General features: G+C 48.0%; 1 pseudogene; it reads left to right on the top strand.

Moving 5' to 3' along the window:
- The first annotated feature begins 7,678 nt into the window (after nt 1–7,678).
- LOC135613465 (DNA-directed RNA polymerase V subunit 1-like) lies at nt 7,679–16,040 on the top strand (annotated as a pseudogene).
- Nucleotides 16,041–17,746: the final 1,706 nt, after the last annotated feature.

Genomic DNA, 17,746 nt, shown 5'->3' with positions numbered 1-17,746 from the left:
GCGGGTACTCTTAAAGAATATGCCATAGTATTGCTATTCAAGTTGCTTGAGGAAAGCGATGCGCAGGAGAGATTGTGCTATTAGGAGTAGAGGCCCAGGATCCAGACAATGGTGCACTAATTGTAGCTAAGTCGGTGGACTTTGGGAGCTACTAGGCGACGGACTGTCCTAGAGCGGTGCTTCATCTAGGTGTGACCCAAGAGGGTGGATGGATGAAAGTCGATTGCCAAAACCGAGCCCCAGAACCGAGCCGCGTCGGCCCCGAGGCCACGGCTTAAAAAAGTTACTCACCATAACATAATGGCGCTAGAAGGAGGGCCCGGAATGACGGTATGTTAGCTTTCTCTTTGGTTGCTCCGCTGCAACCGACCTGCACCAGAAGCAGCGACTTCTGGGGCTGGTCTCTGTCTGCGCCGAGCTTCGCGGCCCCAGGCGCGCGGCTAACCCGCCCGCGTCGGCCCCACGCGCGCGGCTCGGTCCCACGCGCCTCGACCCCTCGGCCGACGGCGCAACCTGCTGCCTCGGCCCCTCAACGCCATGCGCAGCTTGCTGCGTCGGCCCCGTGCGCGGCCAGCCTGCGTCAGCTGCTCGGCTGACGGTGCAGCCCGCTGCCTTGACCCTTCGGCCCCATGCGCGGCAGCTCGCCTCAACTGCTCGGCTGACGGCGCTGCCTGCTGCCCCGGCCTCATGCGCAGCCAACACGCTGCCTCGGCCTCTCGGCACCATGCGCAACAAACACGCTGCACGCTGCCTCGGCTCCTCGACCACAGCCTGTCCGAGACCTCCTCTACCCGAGCCGACTTCATGCGCTGCCTTGGCCCCCTGCGCAGCAACACGCTGCCTCGGCCCCTCGGCACTATGCGCAGCAAACACGCTGGACGCTGCCTCGGCTCCTCGGCCACAGCGCCCGAGATCCTCGACATTCCGAGCCCCAGAACCGAGCCGCGTCGGCCCCGAGGCCACGGCTTAAAAAAGTTACTCACCGTAACACTTATCTAAGGCATTTTGGTGGCGCGAGGTGGAAAGATGTTAATTCAAACTGTCCTGTTCTGTGAAGAGGCCTAACTATGTCGAGCGCCATTGAATTAATTTAATACAGTAATCTCATGCTCTTTGTTGTACAATGCAAGGTTTGCAATACCGAATGATACCACCTGGTAAGGGCAGTACATATCAGTCCGTCAGCAGACTAGTACACAGACCGCCCGCTACCGAACGGTATCGCTGATTGAGGTCGTTATTGTCGACGGTGACCGAGGGAGAAAGTGAAAGAAGAGGGAGAAGAGGAAGAAAGTGTTACGGAAAGTAACTTTTTTAGCCGGGGCCTCGGGGCCGTCGAGGCTCGGTTCTGGGGTCCGGAAGTCGGGTCGGCAGCTCGGGTCAGCAGCTCGTCAACTCGGGTCGGCAGCTCGGCAACTCGGATCGGCAGCTCGGCAACTCGGGTCGGCAGCTCGGCGCCTGAAAGAGTAGATCCCGTCTGGCACCTGCACAAAGGTCGGGCCGAGGAGCTCGGCCCGACCCCTCCGACGGCTAAGTTAGCGATGTGGAGGGGGTTAGGAGGAGGAGATGCCTCCATACAAGTGTGGAGTGTGTGATCCCCCATTTCTTCTAATGAGCGAGAGGGTATTTATAGGGAAGCAATCTGCTTCCTAAGCTGCCCACTTCAGGGGGCATGTCGGCATTAATGTGCCTCGGTCAGCGTGTTAAACTTGACTTTTGGCAGGGGGCAGGCTGGTGTTAATGGCGCCTCGGTCAGCGTGTTGGCCAGTTTGACCAGGTGTTGAGGCGTGATGGGACAGGTGACGTCAGCCAGTCTTGTTGCCATTATTTCCCTCATCAGAAAGAAATGAGAAAAAAAAAAAGAACCGCTGCTCTCCTCCTCGTTTGTCGGTGACTTCTCATCCGTGCACGGGGGAAGAGTCATTGGCGTCGTGGGGCGAAGAGAGACAACGCCTCAACGAAATTATATATATATATATATATATATATATATATATATATATATATATATATATATATATATATATATATATATATATATATATATATATATATATATATATATATATATATATATATATATATATATATATATATATATATATATATATATATATATATATATATATATAAAGGCGACGTCGCCGCATGGGGAGAAGGCAGATTTTTTTTCTTCGGGCGACATCATAATTTTTTTTGCTCGGCTCCACTGAGGTGGTCGGGTGCGACCTCGGACTCGGGGCGTTGCTGCGACTTCTCCCGAGCGGGGTATTCTCGCCTGCGCTTCCGGACGGGGGACCTGTGCTTTGTACCTGCAAAAAGGTCGGGTCGGGGTGCTCGACCCGACCCCTCCGACGATCACTGTTAGAGAATGATGTGGGGGCGGTTTTAGAGTCGGGAGAGCTTTTTTCCTCCTCCACTTCTCCTTTCGCTCGGGGACGTTTATAGGGGGGGCTCGGCCTTACCGGGCGTGCCATCGCGCCGGTCAGGGCCGTACCTCTGATGGCGTGCGACATCGCCGAGGATGTTGCGTGGGGGGAGCGGGGATCGCAGGGCATCGGGGAGCTTTTACCGTTACCTGCTTCTGTCCCGTCCGACTGTGCTGGGTCAACCGAGGGGCTGTGGGCTCAGTGAGGCTGACATCCGGACGCGGGCCGTCACCCTCGTTGCTCCCCCTTGGGCGCTGCGCCTGTCCACGTGCGGGGGATGTTGCCGGGAGTGGGGTCTGCCATTTTTTGTCATATCACTAGTTGTAACACTTGATTTCTATTATAAGAAGCAAGGTTGAAGACATTTGATGGCCAATGGTAGTTTCATCCTTTCCAATTCGATACCGAGCATACTGCTCGGGAGAGTAATATGCTCTCTCTCGCTCTCTCTGTCTCTTCTTTGGACTTCCCTGATGCGGCGAGTGAGGGTGCGGATGAGCTGTCGGCCGCTATGGGGTGACGAAGGGACGTCTCTCTTGGCGGGATTTTTTCTGTATAAATGGCGCATTCGGCTCGTTTCATGAGTCTTGCTGCTGATCCTTCGGCCCTCGTCGTCCTTTCCGTCATCGCACCTTCTCCTCTCCTGTGCCGTCATTCCCCAGTCGCTCCCTCGTCGTCTCTCTTGTTCGTTTCAAAGCCGGTAAGGATGTCCCTCTCGCCCGTCTCTTCACTTTTGTCCCTCGACAGAGCCCGGGAGAGCACACCTCCGCCCTCCCCAGACGAGGAGGCGGCGCGAGCCCTTGAGGCTCTAATGTGGCCGCACGACCTTGACTCGGTGGTGAGTGGGTCGTTGCTGGAGAAGCTCCGGGATCGTTATCACATCCCGGAGGAGTTTGTCCTAGTTGCGCCTGATCCGGGGCAGCGGTCATACGACCCGGTCCCCCGAGGTTTCGCGCTGACTCAAGATGCCCTAGAGGCTGGGTTGCGCCTCCCCCTTCACCCTATAATTGTCTCCTGTCTTTCTTTGTGGCGGATTTCACCTTCCCAGGTGACGCCTAACTCATGGCGTTACCTAGTAGCTTTCTTAGGGGAATGTCATTATGCTAGCATCACTCCTACCCGAAACCTCTTTCTCTCTTGTTTCCGCCTTCTCAAGGGGCCGGGGGGCTATTTCATGTCAGCCCGGGTTGGCTTTTGCGTCGGGGGAGCCCCTTCGAACAACAAAGGGTGGAAGGGGCGGTTTTTCTATGTTAGCTGGTCGAAGGATTGGGGCTTCGGAGTTCGGTGGGCAGCAAGGGTGATAGATAACACAGTCCCAGATTTGAACGACGAGGAGCGTCGGGACCTGATGAGGCTTCGGGCAATCCTTCCCGGTTCTCAGGCCATCCGAGCTATGACCGAGGAGTGGCTGGCCGAGGCGGGTCTTAGCCCGGCTTTCGGGGGTATGTTTATAGCGGGTGTACCCCGTGTTTTGTTCGTTTCCGTAGTTTCTGATGGTTTGCTTGTTTCCTTTGTAGGAATGAAGCTTCTCTCACTCCGCGGTGGTCGTTCATCGTCGGCTTCATCCCCACGCCCGTCCGCTGCTTCCTCTCCGCGCCCCTCAGCCGACCCATTACCCGGCTCGGCGGGTGCTCCGGTAGAGATTCCGGAGGGGCGCCCGTCGAAGAAGGCGAAGACGGCTGGTCCCGGGAAAGTCAAGGCGGGGGCCACCCCTTCGACAACCGTGGGCGCAAAGCGGACCGCTCGGGACGAAGGGCCCTCCCGAGTTGACGGGCCTAGCCAAGGGGCGGCCGGGAAGAGGTCGAGACTACCTACGGTGGACGACCTGTGCGGGCTACGTCCGGGGGCCGACGAGCCCCTATGGTCGTTGGTGATGGGCGAGCTTCCACCGGGGGATGCTTCCGACCCGCTAGTCGTCCGCTGGAAGGGGCTGTCCCGAGGGGACAAGGTGTGGGCCGGGGGAGATCCCTCGGCTGCTTTTCTTTGGGGCATGCTCCACCCCGATCTGGCTCGGGACCTATATACCCTGCCCTCGGAGGCCATGCTCAACAAGGCGGGGAGTTTTCTGACACTGGTGAGGGTTTTGCTAACTTCGGGCGTCCCTGCAACTGCGCGCTGACCCTTCCCATTTTCTGTGGCAGGGCCTCCACTACTCGACGGCGCTAATGGACCGAGTGCGTGACGCTGGCCAGGTAATCTGGACCCTCAGCGAGCGAAACTTCGAGTTGTGCCGCCAGCTGGAGGAAGTTCAGGCCGGTTCGGGCCCAGAGGCGGTAGCGGCCGCGGAAAAGCGCGCGACTGAATCCGAGGAGGAGGTGGCGCGCCTGAAGGCAGAGCTCGAGCAGTCGGGCAACTCGGTCAAGGAACTCCAAGAGTTTCTTCGTTTGGATCGGGCCGGGCTTCGCCTACTGAAGGCGGAGGCGCTCGACCTCACCGAGAGGGCGGAGAAGGCCGAAGCTGAGGCCCGCGCTGCTTCCGATGCGCTAGCCGAGGAGGTTCGCCTTCGCCCGTCAAAAGATAAAGAGGCGGTCGAAGCTTATAAGGAGTCCGACAACTTTGAGCTCGGACTGACCCGAATGGGGCGAGTATCCTACGAGTATGGATACAGAATCGCCCTAGGTCGCTTTAGCTCATGCCCTCCTGGCTCCGAGGTGGAAAGGGACCCGTTCGCCTCTCATCCCGATGACCTGGAGGTGGACATGCCGGAGGACGTGCCTTTCGACGATCGCCCAGAGACTCCAGGGGAGTGATGAGTTTGGTTTTTGTATGTCGGAGTCGGGGTTGAGGGTGTGAGGGGTCTGTCTGTTCTTTACTGTCATGCTTCTGTACCCTCTTTCAAAATAAAATGGTCTTTTTCTTTCGATTCCTGTGTTTGCGTGGTGTCTTCATTCTTCAGATGAAGTATTTCCTAAGGTTCTGTATGTACCAAGTCCTGGTTATGGGGTCGCCTTCCATTGTTGCGAGTCGGAACGTCCCTGGTCGGGACACTCGATGACTCGATAGGGTCCTTCCCACTTCGGTGCCAGTTTCCCCCTTACTCGGGTCGGGTGGCTGACCTCGACTTTGCGCAGGACCAGGTCTTCTAGCTTTATCGATCGGGGTCGTACCTTCCGGTTGTAGACCCTTGCTACGGCAGTTTTGTAAGAAAGGGATTTTCGGTGCGCGTCGGCCCGTCTTTCTTCGAGCAAATCCAGGTTGGATCGGAGCCCTTCTCCTGAGGCCTCTTCGCCGTAGCCTGCTGTCCGCGGAGTCGGGACAGCCACTTCGGATGGTAATACGGCCTCGGTCCCGAACGTGAGGCTGTAGGGAGACTCCCCCGTTGGGGTTTTAAGGGTAGTGCGCAGCGCCCATAGGACGCTCGGGAGCTCGTCGATACAGGCCGATCGGGCAGCGGACACTCTTCTCTTGAGACCGTCGATGATGGACCGGTTGGTTACTTCAGCTAGTCCGTTCGCCTGGGGGTAAGCCACCGAGCTGAACCTCAGCTGAATCTTGTGCTTGGCGCAAAACTCTTGGAACCTCCTGCCGGCGAACTGAGGTCCATTGTCGGTGACGATGGACCGGGGCAGACCAAAACGAGTTATGAGGTTTCTCCGTACGAACCTTTGCACTTGTGACTCCGTGATGGTTGCTAGGGGCTCGGCTTCGACCCACCTGGTAAAGTAGTCCACTCCTACGATGATGTATTTCCGCTGCCCAGAAGCGGGTGGGAGAGGTCCGAGTATGTCCAGTCCCCACTGCGCGAATGGCCAAGCACAGTCGACGGGAGTGAACAAGACCGCCGGCAGTCGGGCGGTGCGGGCGTGCTCCTGGCATGAGCTGCATCGCCGCACGAAAGCTTTCGCGTCCTGGCGCATGGTCGGCCAGTAGTATCCCTATCGGAGTATCTTGTGCGCCAGGGCTGGTTCGCCTATGTGTTCCCCGCAGGCCCCTTCATGCATGTCAGACAGAACTGTCTGGGCTTCGTTCGGCTCTAGGCAACGTAACAAGGGGCGCGAGAAAGACCGCTTGTACAGCCGTCCTCCTTCTTCGGAGTACCACGCCTGCGTCTGACGCAAGCGTCGAGCCGTAGTTTCATTGTCGGGTAGGGTTCCGTCCCGCTTGAAGCGTAGCATCTCCTGTACCCAAGTGGCCGGCGCGCCGCCCGTGACTGTGGCGACGATCTCTATGGCTCGGTGAGGGAGCTCTCCGGTCTCGGGTCGAGCCCAGGGTGCCGAGCCGGACGCCAGTTTTGCCAGAGTGTCGGCTCGCTGGTTCTCGCTCCTGGGAACATTCGATAATTCAAACTGGGCGAACTTGGTGGCAAGTCTTTTTACCTGTGCCCGATATTTCGAAATGGTCGGGTCCCGGGCTTCGTATTCGCCGTCGAGCTGCCTAGCCACCAGCTGTGAGTCGGTGATGACGCGTATGTCGGTCACCCGCATTTCCAGTGCCAATTGGAGCTCCGCTAGGAGAGCTTCGTATTCTGCTTCATTGTTGGTGGCCCCTAACCCGAAGCGGAAGGAGCGCTCAATCGAGCGGCCGTCGGTGTCACCAGCACCAGCCCTGCGCCGGCGCCCTTCGTGTTGGACGACCCATCTACGTGGAGAGTCCACGTGTCACATGGTGGCTCGAGTTCTCCGCCTGTGCTCGGGGTCAGCTCCGCGATAAAGTCTGCCACGGACTGGGTTTTAATGGCGGCCCGAGGTACGTACTGTATGTCGTGCTCGCCAAGCTCCACCGCCCATTTGAGGAGACGCCCTGCAACGTCGAATTTAGACAAAACAGTACGTCGAAGTGGCCGGTCAGTTATTACCTCTATCGGGTGGGCCTGGAAATAAGGGCGGAGCTTTCGTGCTGAACAGGACGAGCGCCAGCGCCAGCTTCTCGATCGGCGGGAATCTCGAGACCCGGGGGGTCGTCTCGGCTCGTTCGGGGGTCCGAATGGCGGGAATTTCCCTGGGGCGTTGCTCGGCTCCACTGAGGTGGTCGGGTGCTGCCTCGGACTCGGGGCGTTACTGCGACTTCTCCCGAGCGGGGTCTTCTCGCCTGCGCGTCAGGACGGGGGACCTGTGCTTTGTACCTGCACAAAGGTCGGGTCGGGGTGCTCGACCCGACCCCTCCGACGATCACTGTTAGAGAATGATGTGGGGGCGGTTTTAGAGTCTGGAGAGCTTTTTTCCTCCTCTTCTCCTTTCGCTCGGGGACGTTTATAGGGGGGGCTCGGCCTTACCGGGCATGCCATCGCGCCGGTCAGGGCCGTACCTTTGATGGCGTCCGACATCGCCGAGGATGTTGCGTGGGGGGAGCGGGGATCGCAGGGCATGGGCGAGCTTCAACCGTTACCTGCTTCTGTCCCGTCCGACTATGCTGGGTCAACCGAGGGGCTGTGGGCTCAGTGAGGCTGACGTCCGGACGCGGGCCGTCACCCTCGTTGCTCCCCCTTGGGCGCTGCGCCTGTCCACGTGCGGGGGATGTTGCCGGGAGTGGGGTCTGCCATTTTTCGTCATATCACTAGTTGTAACACTTGATTTCTATTATAAGAAGCAAGGTTGAAGACATTTGATGGCCAATGGTAGTTTCATCCTTTCCAATTCGATACCGAGCATACTGCTCGGGAGAGTAATATGCTCTCTCTCGCTCTCTCTGTCTCTTCTTTGGACTTCCCTGATGCGGCGAGTGAGGGTGCGGATGAGCTGTCGGCCGCTATGGGCTGGCCCGCCCGAGACGTGCTCCTCAGCCGCATGTCCCCGAGACCACCTCCTCGGCGCGGGCTGGCCCGCCCGAGACGTGTCCTCGGCCGCATGTCCCCGAGACCACGTCCTCGGCGCGGACTGGCCCGCCCGAGACGTGCTCCTCGGCCGCATGTCCCCGAGACCACCTCCTCGGCGCGGCAAGCCCGCCCGAGACGTGCTCCTCGGCCGCAAGTCCCCGAGACCACCTCCTCGGCGCGGCCAGCCCGCCCGAGACGTGCTCCTCAGCCGCATGTCCCCGAGACCACCTCCTCGCCCGAGACGTGCTCCTCGGTCGCATGTCCCCGAGACCACCTCCTCGGCGCGGCCAGCCCGCCCGAGACGTGCTCCTCGGCCGCATGTCCCCGAGACCACCTCCTCGGCGCGGCCAGCCCGCCCGAGACGTGCTCCCCGGCCTCATGCCACCCAAAGCGCCTCCGCGGCGCGGCTTTTTCGCCCCGGACATATGTCTCAATCATGAACCGCGAAGGGAACCACCGCTTACCGATCAAAGCCACGCCTCGAATCCCCTCCATCCGATGCCGAGCCATGGCTTCCTTTGGGGGGGGAATATGATATGACAAAAAATGGCAGACCCCACTCCCGCAACATCCCCCGCACGTGGACAGGCCCGGCGCCCCAGGGGGAGCAATGAGGGTGACTGTCTGCGCCCGGACGTCAGCCTCACTGAGCCCACAGCCCCCTCGGTTGACCCAGCACAGTCCGACGTGACAGAATCAGGTAATGGTTGAAGCTCGCCCATACCCTGCGATCCCCCAGTCCCCTACGCAACATCCTCGGCGATGTCGGACGCCATCAGAGGTACGGCCCCGACCGACGTGACGACGCGCCCGGTAAGGCCGAGCCCCCCTATAAACGTCCCCGAGCCAGAGGGAGTGAGGAAAAGGAAAAGGGAGGAAGAGAACTCTCCCTCCTCTAAAAACCGCCCCCACAACATTCTCTAACAGTGATCGTCGGAGGGGTCGGGTCGAGCACCCCGACCCGACCTTTGTGCAGGTACCAAGCCAAGGCCCCCCGTCCGGACGCGCAGGCGAGAAGTCCCCGCCCGGAAGAAGTCGCAGCATCGCCCCGAGTCCGAGGCCGCACCCGACCGCCTCAGTAGAGACAAGCAACGCCCCAGGGAGATTCCCGCCATTCGGACCCCCGAACGAGCCGAGACGACCCCCCGGGTCACGGCTAAGAAAAATGTGTTTACATTAACACTAGTTGTAACACTTGATTTCTATTATAAGAAGCAAGGTTGAAGACATTTGATGGCCAATGGTAGTTTCATCCTTTCCAATTCGATACCGAGCATACTGCTCGGGAGAGTAATATGCTCTCTCTCGCTCTCTCTGTCTCTTCTTTTTACTTGTTTCTTTTGTGTATGGGTAGCTGTTTCTTTTCTATTTATGTTGACATCTCTTTGTTTTAACTCTTCTTCTTCCCCTCCCCTCTCTCTCACTTTTTGTCTCTGTCTCCACGACTACTCCATCACCTCAGCCCCGTCTGCTTGAAATCCAGAGGGAGTTGAGTAAAAGTGTTAAACATTTGTCGAGGTACAGGTGATGTTGTACTGAAGAATGATGGGAGTATGGTAGCAGATCTAAGAAAGGTTAGTAATGAATAAATTTATTCTTCATTCGTCATATGAGTTATCTGTTTCTAAGATACAATGTATAGATTTCATGAATGCGGTCTTTAGGATCAATAAATGTTTAAATGGTTCTAGTAAAAAGATTTTAAGGCGCTGGCCTATATCACTGTCGATTACATGGTTTCATTCATATTGGCTAGATTTTCTTGGTTATACTTCTTCCATTTTGTTCATCTGTATTCAAATTCAATTACAAAGTCCCCACATGAATTTATACTGGAGTGATATCGTTATAATCTGTAGTAAGAATGTGGTTTCAGTCAATATCAACGATTCGGAAGTTCTATCAAGCAGACAATATGCTGTATGAGATCTATCGGAAGCTTTGAATATAATGACAATAATATCATATCTTTAGTAAATATGCTTCCAAAAGTTATTATATGGTTAGGTGTAATTATATTTCAAATAGGATTTGTATTTTAAAGAGTTTTAGTGAATTTCAGCAGCAGTTTATCATGCTAAGGGGGTCTTGAAATCGTGATCTATGCTATGATGAGGTTATGTCGACTCATCCTTTTGTATATCTTTGGCTCGATCCATGATGGATTTGTGTCAGACATCTTGTTCTTTTGGTATCGTGTCCCAGCAACGATTAAATCTTGATTTGAACTCATGGTGTTTTTGAAATATATATTCTTTAAGCTGTTGAATGATATTTTACATTCAGCCAGAAATCATGTCTAATATTTTGGCCAAGCTTCTTCATTCTTCTGATTTAGATTTCTAGCAACTCTTACAGAATGCTGCAGTTTTCTTATGTATCAACTCTCAATTGGTTAAATTATTTGTTCAAAGCACAGGAATGGACGATTCCTCCTTCAATCTTCCAAGAATATCCTTTTACCATCTACCCTAGTTGATTGTGAAGAGGCTTTAAACCAAGGAAGCTTTAGTGCGACGGAGGTATTTACAAGCTTAAGCAGCAAGAGTATTCTCAATATATTTGCATCAACTGGGAGATTTTTAGGCCTGGAGGTAATTTTTCTAAGGGTTTTCACATAAAATCATTTTCTTATTGCATTGACTGACAACACGGCTTATGTGATAGTTTGAGAATTTAAAGTTTGTTGGGATACTGGCTTGTCCACTTAGGGAAAGGAAAAAAAAAAAGCAGTATAATCCAAGAGATCAATATTTGAAGTTCTAATTTAAAATTGAATGAACATCACAGTCATCTCTGTGCTTGAAATATGTGCTTCTTTCTCTTTATTAATTATTGTTGGGCTTGTCCTAGACCTAGTGGTTCATCTGCATAATCAAATCTAATTTATGTAAATATCTCCTGTAGTGATGTCAGGAGACTTTTCAGGAATTATATTACTGCTATCTTTTAGATTGTCAGTATGCATAACTGTAAGGATTAACATGTTCTAGCCTGTTTGACAGTTTCACCTGTCAAGTTTCAGTCATCAGAAACATGTCTAGGGGAGAGCTGAAATAAGTTAGTGTGCATAGTGGATTGCAGAAGTTGGAGGATGTACCTAGGTCTCATCTTATGCAATTTCCATTTATGGGATTACATTTATAATCATTTAGCAACTGATTTAGGAATAAATTTATAGTGTTGCCTCCTTTGAAACTGTAACATTTCCTGATTTCTGAACTATAAGGATGATTCTGTGTTGTGCAGTGAGAAAGTTATGAATTTAGCTGGATGGCAGCCAAGATATGTTTCTATTGAACTTTTAATGAATGATTAATTTGACGATAGTGAATATTTTTGGTTTTTATGTGCTATCCCTGATTTTATAGCAAATAGCTGTATATGGAATTTTGAGTTTTTTTTGGCTTTATGCCGTTTTAGACAGAGGACATTTGGGTTTGAAGTAATTCAGCATCGTCACCTGGTCTCCAACATACTGGTTGGCTAGTTCAACCTTTCTTTGTTTGCCTGTTTGGTTACTTTAGATTTTAGAATATATATATATATATATATATATATATATATATATATATATATATATATATATATTTCAAAGTATTTTGTATGAAATAAAGGACAGGCTCGGTAAAAGAAGGATAAATAGATGAAAGCTGGTACATGATTGCCTTGAGAAGAACGAAGACAAAATCTATTTCTTAGATGAGGTTGTCTAGGATAAGGCCCATGTGCTACTCTTTCTAGATAAACATGTTCATATTTTCTTGAAACAAGTGAAACATATAGAATTTTTATATGTATTTGTGGAGTTTAGCTCTATAATTTCCTTCAATGAAGTTTGTGTTGGATGAGATCATAGCACTTCAGAGTCATGGTCTAAACACTTAGACATTGAGTCTGGCTCATGGCAGCAAATATTGAGCTAAAGCACCTTAATGGATATTGACAAAGCAATCCAACCCGACTAACAAAGTTAAGGAGACATGCATACATGAAACAAGAACATCTGACTCTTAACTTTTAGAAAACTCATCTGGAACCCTGTCCTTTCACTAGCAACTCCACAAGGGTAGATCCAGATCCTCTTCAAAGTCTATGTTACTGATTCTCTTTAGACTTGTAGACATAGTATAGTCTGTTCTGTTAATCTTTTTTTATTTTCATGAACTAACATTATGATTTCAGCAGCTGCACACACTTGGGTTGTTGGTTTGTTTATAGAGAGATGCTATTGACTTTTATGTCTATTATCTTTTGCTAAATGATGTTTTTTTTTTTGTCATCTGCTGGTTTATGATACTATCCCCAACCTGAGTTATTTTTTTTTCTTCTTTCTCCTTCAATTATGCATCTGTCTTATAGATAATTAATTAAACCCATCTCAGGCATGCTAACCAGTAATGTTTATGCAATTTTGTGATGATCACATACAGAAAAGGAAAAGCCTTCCGACGTGCCTAACTCGCCGAAGCATGACACCTCTCGTCCTCCCTTTCTTGTTGGTTTTCTCCACCGCTGCCGCATCCAATTATGATTATTTTCACTTGGATCTTCAGGCAAGTCTAATTTTTTTCTCTATCTTGTTGTTCTTCTCTATATTGATCATTTGATTTGAAACATCTAGTGGCCCGGATCATTTTGCAACGTCAACCGTTGCTGTCCTATGAGTACGGGGTATCCGGAAAAAAATTTTACCATCCATTGCCTTTGGCCCGCTTTCCGCAATGGAATGTTTCCATCTTATGAAAAGAACATGCCATCATCTTCTAAGTACGTCCGACGTAAGGTATATTCGACTCTGACACAGACTACTTTATCGTAAAGGTACCTTACAAAATGAGAGTGTGAGTCATTCATCGTTTTTTATCCTTGTCTTCGATTACAGATGGACCCTTTGATATGCAAGATGATTCAACACTGGCACAGTTTTCGTTGTCCCAGCAGCGATGGCCACTCGTTCTGGCAACACGAATGGGATAAGCACGGCACATGTTCCTTGTCCAGGTTTGATCAACCTTCTTACTTCACAGCAGCCCTCAACCTCAAGAATAAAGTTGATATTCTCTCTTCGCTAGAGGCAAAAGGTATTTTTCCTGATAACAACAAGTATAATTCGAAGCTTATCTTCCAAAACGTTAGAAGGGAAATAGGGTATAAACCAGCAATCCAATGCAACACAAAATCGGGGAAGCAGCAGTTGTATCAGATTCATATCTGCATCAACAAATTAGGAGAGCAATTTATCGACTGTAAAGTTTCTATTAAAAGAAAATGTACTTCCCCTGAGATTGTATTTCCTCGCTTCCCAATTTTCTGATATATCAAATAGAAAAAATCATGGTTGACATCCAAAACAATTGAAATCATTTGCCAATTTGAATACTTCTGGTTAGACCAATGTATGTGTTATTAATGTTCCTTGGTATAGAAGAACATACAGTTCAATGTTTTTTTTTTTTCATAAACAAGTCTAAAGTGTTCTTCAGAAAGGGGTTTTCATGTGTTTAATGTTCATAGTGGATAGTGGTATTTTATCTGTTGACATTGTGATTCATGGATTACCTAGCATGATGTTGACGTGGAAGGAAGTCCATCCTACATTACTTCCTGCCCTCTAAATCATGGATAATAACTAACATATGATGCTGTGTGATTCATTCAGTCGATACTTTTAAGGCTGTTTTTCTGTTTAGCATTATTCAGGTTTCCATTTTGTCTTAAGCTTGCAATGTAACTATGTATTTTAGGCTCTTAAAATTTTGGAGAAGCTTCCAGAAGAATTTTGTTTTGTTTTGATGTTTAATTCAAATCAATTTACTTCTTACCTAACAGGCACCTCGTGACATCACAAGAAGATTTGCATTTGGCAATGAGACTAATGAGTATTTGACAAAGCAGTGGCTTGATAAGATTAGAACTTTATTTATCAGAAAGGGTTCTGGGTTTTCCTCTCGTTCTGTTGTTAGTGGAGACCCTTATGTTGGAATTAATGTAGTGGGGTTACCATCAGAAATAGCAAAGAGAATTACATTTGAAGAACGTGTGACTGAGCATAATATAACTCGTTTGCAGAATGTAGTTGATGGCTGCTTGTGTATTACATACAAAGATGGTTCCTCCACTTATGCCATTTCTGTAGAGTCAAAGGGGCATACAAATCTTAAAATTGGCCAGGTTATAAATCGTCAAATTTTAGATGGGGATATAGTTTTTATGAACAGCCCCCCCCAGTACTCATAAGCACTCATTACAAGCATTCTATGTTTATATTCACGATGATCATACTGTTAAGATCAATCCTCTTATATGTGATGGTGACTGTGTTCATATTTTCTATCCACAATCCCTATCTGCGAAAGCTGAGGTTCTAGAATTATTTAGTGTGGAAAAACAGCTGCTTAGTTCCCATTCTGGGAGCTTGAACTTGCAGCTTGTTCAGGATGCTTCATTGGCCTTGAAGCTTATATTCAAACCTGGTTTCATAAAGAAGGAAGTAGCACAACAATTGGGGATGTATGTCTCATCAATGCTGCCACCACCTGCAATAGTCAAGGCTACTAAATGTGGTCCTTGTTGGACAATTCTTCAAGTTCTCCAGAATGTGTTCCCTGCTTTTGTTGGACTGTTCTGGCGAACGATATTTTATACGTGAGAGTGAAATTTTGAAGTTAGACACTGATCAACAAGATGTAGTGCAGTCTTTGCTGACAGATATCATCATGACTCATATTTACCGCATGAAGGGCCCAATGGAGGTTCTTAATTTCTTCAATTATATACAGCCTTTACTAGTGGAGATGCTGTTTATGGAAGGCTTTAGTATTTGTTTGAAAGATTTTATTTTATCAAAGGCTGTTGTTAGTGAAATTCAAGGAAGCATCGAGAAAAATTCATGCATACTCAATCAATTGAGATCAAGACGTGATGAACTTGTGGAATTGCAAGTTCAGAACCATCTTAGAAGCATGAAGGATCCAATAGCGAAATTTATCCTGAATTCTTCTGCACTGGGTAACTTAATCGACTGACTCAAAAAGTGATTCATCAATGGTTAAAGTGGTTGAACAGCTTGGATTTTTAGGTCTTCAACTTTTTGATCAAGGAAAATATTACTCAAGGGCTTTGGTTGATGACTGCTTTTTAAACTTTGTAAGCAAGTATTCCGCTGGTGAAGTTGATCATCCATCAGAAGCATATGGACTGGTGAAGAACTCTTTTTTTCATGGTCTAAATCCATATGAAATGTTAGTCCATGCGATATCATCCAGAGAAGTGATAGTTCGTTCGTCTAGAGAGACTCACAGAACCTGGAACTTTGTTTAAATATTTGATGGCAATTCTTCGAGATGTTGTTATCTGCTATGATGGAAGTGTCAGAAATGTGTGTACTGGTTCACTTGTGCAGCTTGAGTATGTGGATGATGAAGGAGTTAATTCCGTAAATACTCCACCCGCTGGTGATCCTGTAGGTGTGTTGGCTGCAACTGCAATATCAAACCTTGCATATAAGGCAGTTCTTGATTCATCTCAAAGTAACAATTCATCATGGGAACTCATGAAAGTGAGTCATCTATGTTATGTTTCTACTTGGCAAATTAATCTTCATTTTCATTTTGGTTGGACTTGCATAGGTCCAAGAGAAACATGATTTGTGTTTAATAGACATGCGTATCTTGCAGGAAATTCTTCTTTGTAAGGTCAGTTACAAAAATGATGTTTCTGACCGCGGAGTGATTTTGTACTTGAATGATTGCTGCTGCCAGAAAAGATTTTGCAAGGAAAATGCAGCATTCGCAGTTTTGAACTGCTTAAAAAGAGTCACTTTGAAGGACTGTGCTCATGAGTTCTTAATTGAGTAGGTATCCCTGTATGTGCATATCTGCAGTATAGATTTTTGGTATTGACCAAGATTGATTTGTTTCTTCTCTAAGTTGTCATGTGGTCATCACTTCAATATATATCAGATTATCTGCTTTCCATTTTTCAGTATTATGTTTCATTGGGAAGTGAGATTTATCATTGAGTAACCACTATCAAGCACTTTCAGTATTATAAGGTTTGGGGATGGTTGATCTGCAAATGCCTTACATGCCATTTCTATCGCTTGAACCTTGATCTACTTTGATTAAAATATTTTATTTGTCTAACAAAAGCATTTTTCTTTATATATCTTTTTTTTTTCTCTATTTATGAGAGTTCCGCTATCTCTTAACATATCTACCTTCCATTAGGTCTTTCGTTATAGAATTGGAATATTAACCCAATCTCCTAATGAAAATTAACCCAATACAAGTTTCATAAAAGAGAATGGTGGAATAAAGTGTTAGAAATTTTAATGAAGCCAACTTGTGTTTCTAAATCATTGTAATAGAAACACAATAAAACTAATGCGGAAACGAAATAACGTACCTTCAGCCATTGTCGTCAAGAATTTCTACAGAGGTTTCTTCTTGAACTTTGGTTCTTCTCGACTCAGAACTCTCGCTTTAGATAGTGTAGGAAAGCATTTCGCTTCAAAGAGATGATTGAGCCAAGGGACCAAAATCCTCGTGTATATATAAATGTTCTCCCATCAAGAACATTTATCATCACCAACTCATAACGTTCAAGAATTAATTCAAATTTGTAACGTTTGGATCGAACTTAATGATATTAAATATTTAATTTAATAATAATGATTTCATGCATAAAGAATAAGAAACTGAAATCATTTAAACCATAATAAATGAAGAAATTTGAATTATGAATGAACGGTTACATTATTATTAAATAAGATATTTAATAATAACCGTTACATAAAGTTCTCGTAATGAAAATAAAAATAAAAATAAAAATAGTGAAATTTTACCTGATATGCCTCACATAACAAGTTTCCTAAAGAAAATAATGGTTATCATCAGCATTATTGACATAACAAAATTTTAAGCCCTGGTTTAACCCTTTCATGGGATGAGATGGCAACGTCATTAACACGGCAGGCCCGGAACGAAGCCTCTTAAAATACTTTTTACAAAAGGACTCCCCATGCATTTGAGACAGGAGAGGTCTGCACTTGTGCCATCCGATGATAACACATAAAAGCACCTCGAGTCTTGGAAGCTCATGTTCTTGTCAACCTGCCATCAGCAAAATAAATATATCTTTATGTGACATTGCAACTAAATAAGATTAATTTAAGGAAAAAACAACCATGGTTTGGACCATTGTCATGCAATGCCCTTGTCGCTTTATTGGGAACACATGACTCGTCCAGCTTACCATAATGTAGTCAACTTGATCAGACACCTTTGATTGCTTATCAGGGTGGTACTTGAAAACATTCTCCAAGATGAACTTTTGATCATCAGCAGAAAGTCGATTGCCATCACTGAAATAATATATCATAACCAAGATATGTATACCATCAGAGCAAGCATGACGTTACAAATATCATACAATTTGTTCATTGACGAAGTAACATCTAAAAGGATAGTTTTTCCATGACCAACCAATAATATGTACGTGAGAAAAGCAGGACATTTTAGGGAAAATTGTTCACCCAAGTTCAACTGCTATTTTAGGCCCT

This window comes from Musa acuminata, chromosome BXJ2-6 (genome assembly GCF_036884655.1).
Source record: "Musa acuminata AAA Group cultivar baxijiao chromosome BXJ2-6, Cavendish_Baxijiao_AAA, whole genome shotgun sequence".
Classification (NCBI taxonomy): Eukaryota; Viridiplantae; Streptophyta; class Magnoliopsida; order Zingiberales; family Musaceae; genus Musa; species Musa acuminata.
The sequence above is the reverse complement of the archived record's forward strand: the minus strand, read 5'-3'. Positions and strand labels throughout refer to the sequence as shown.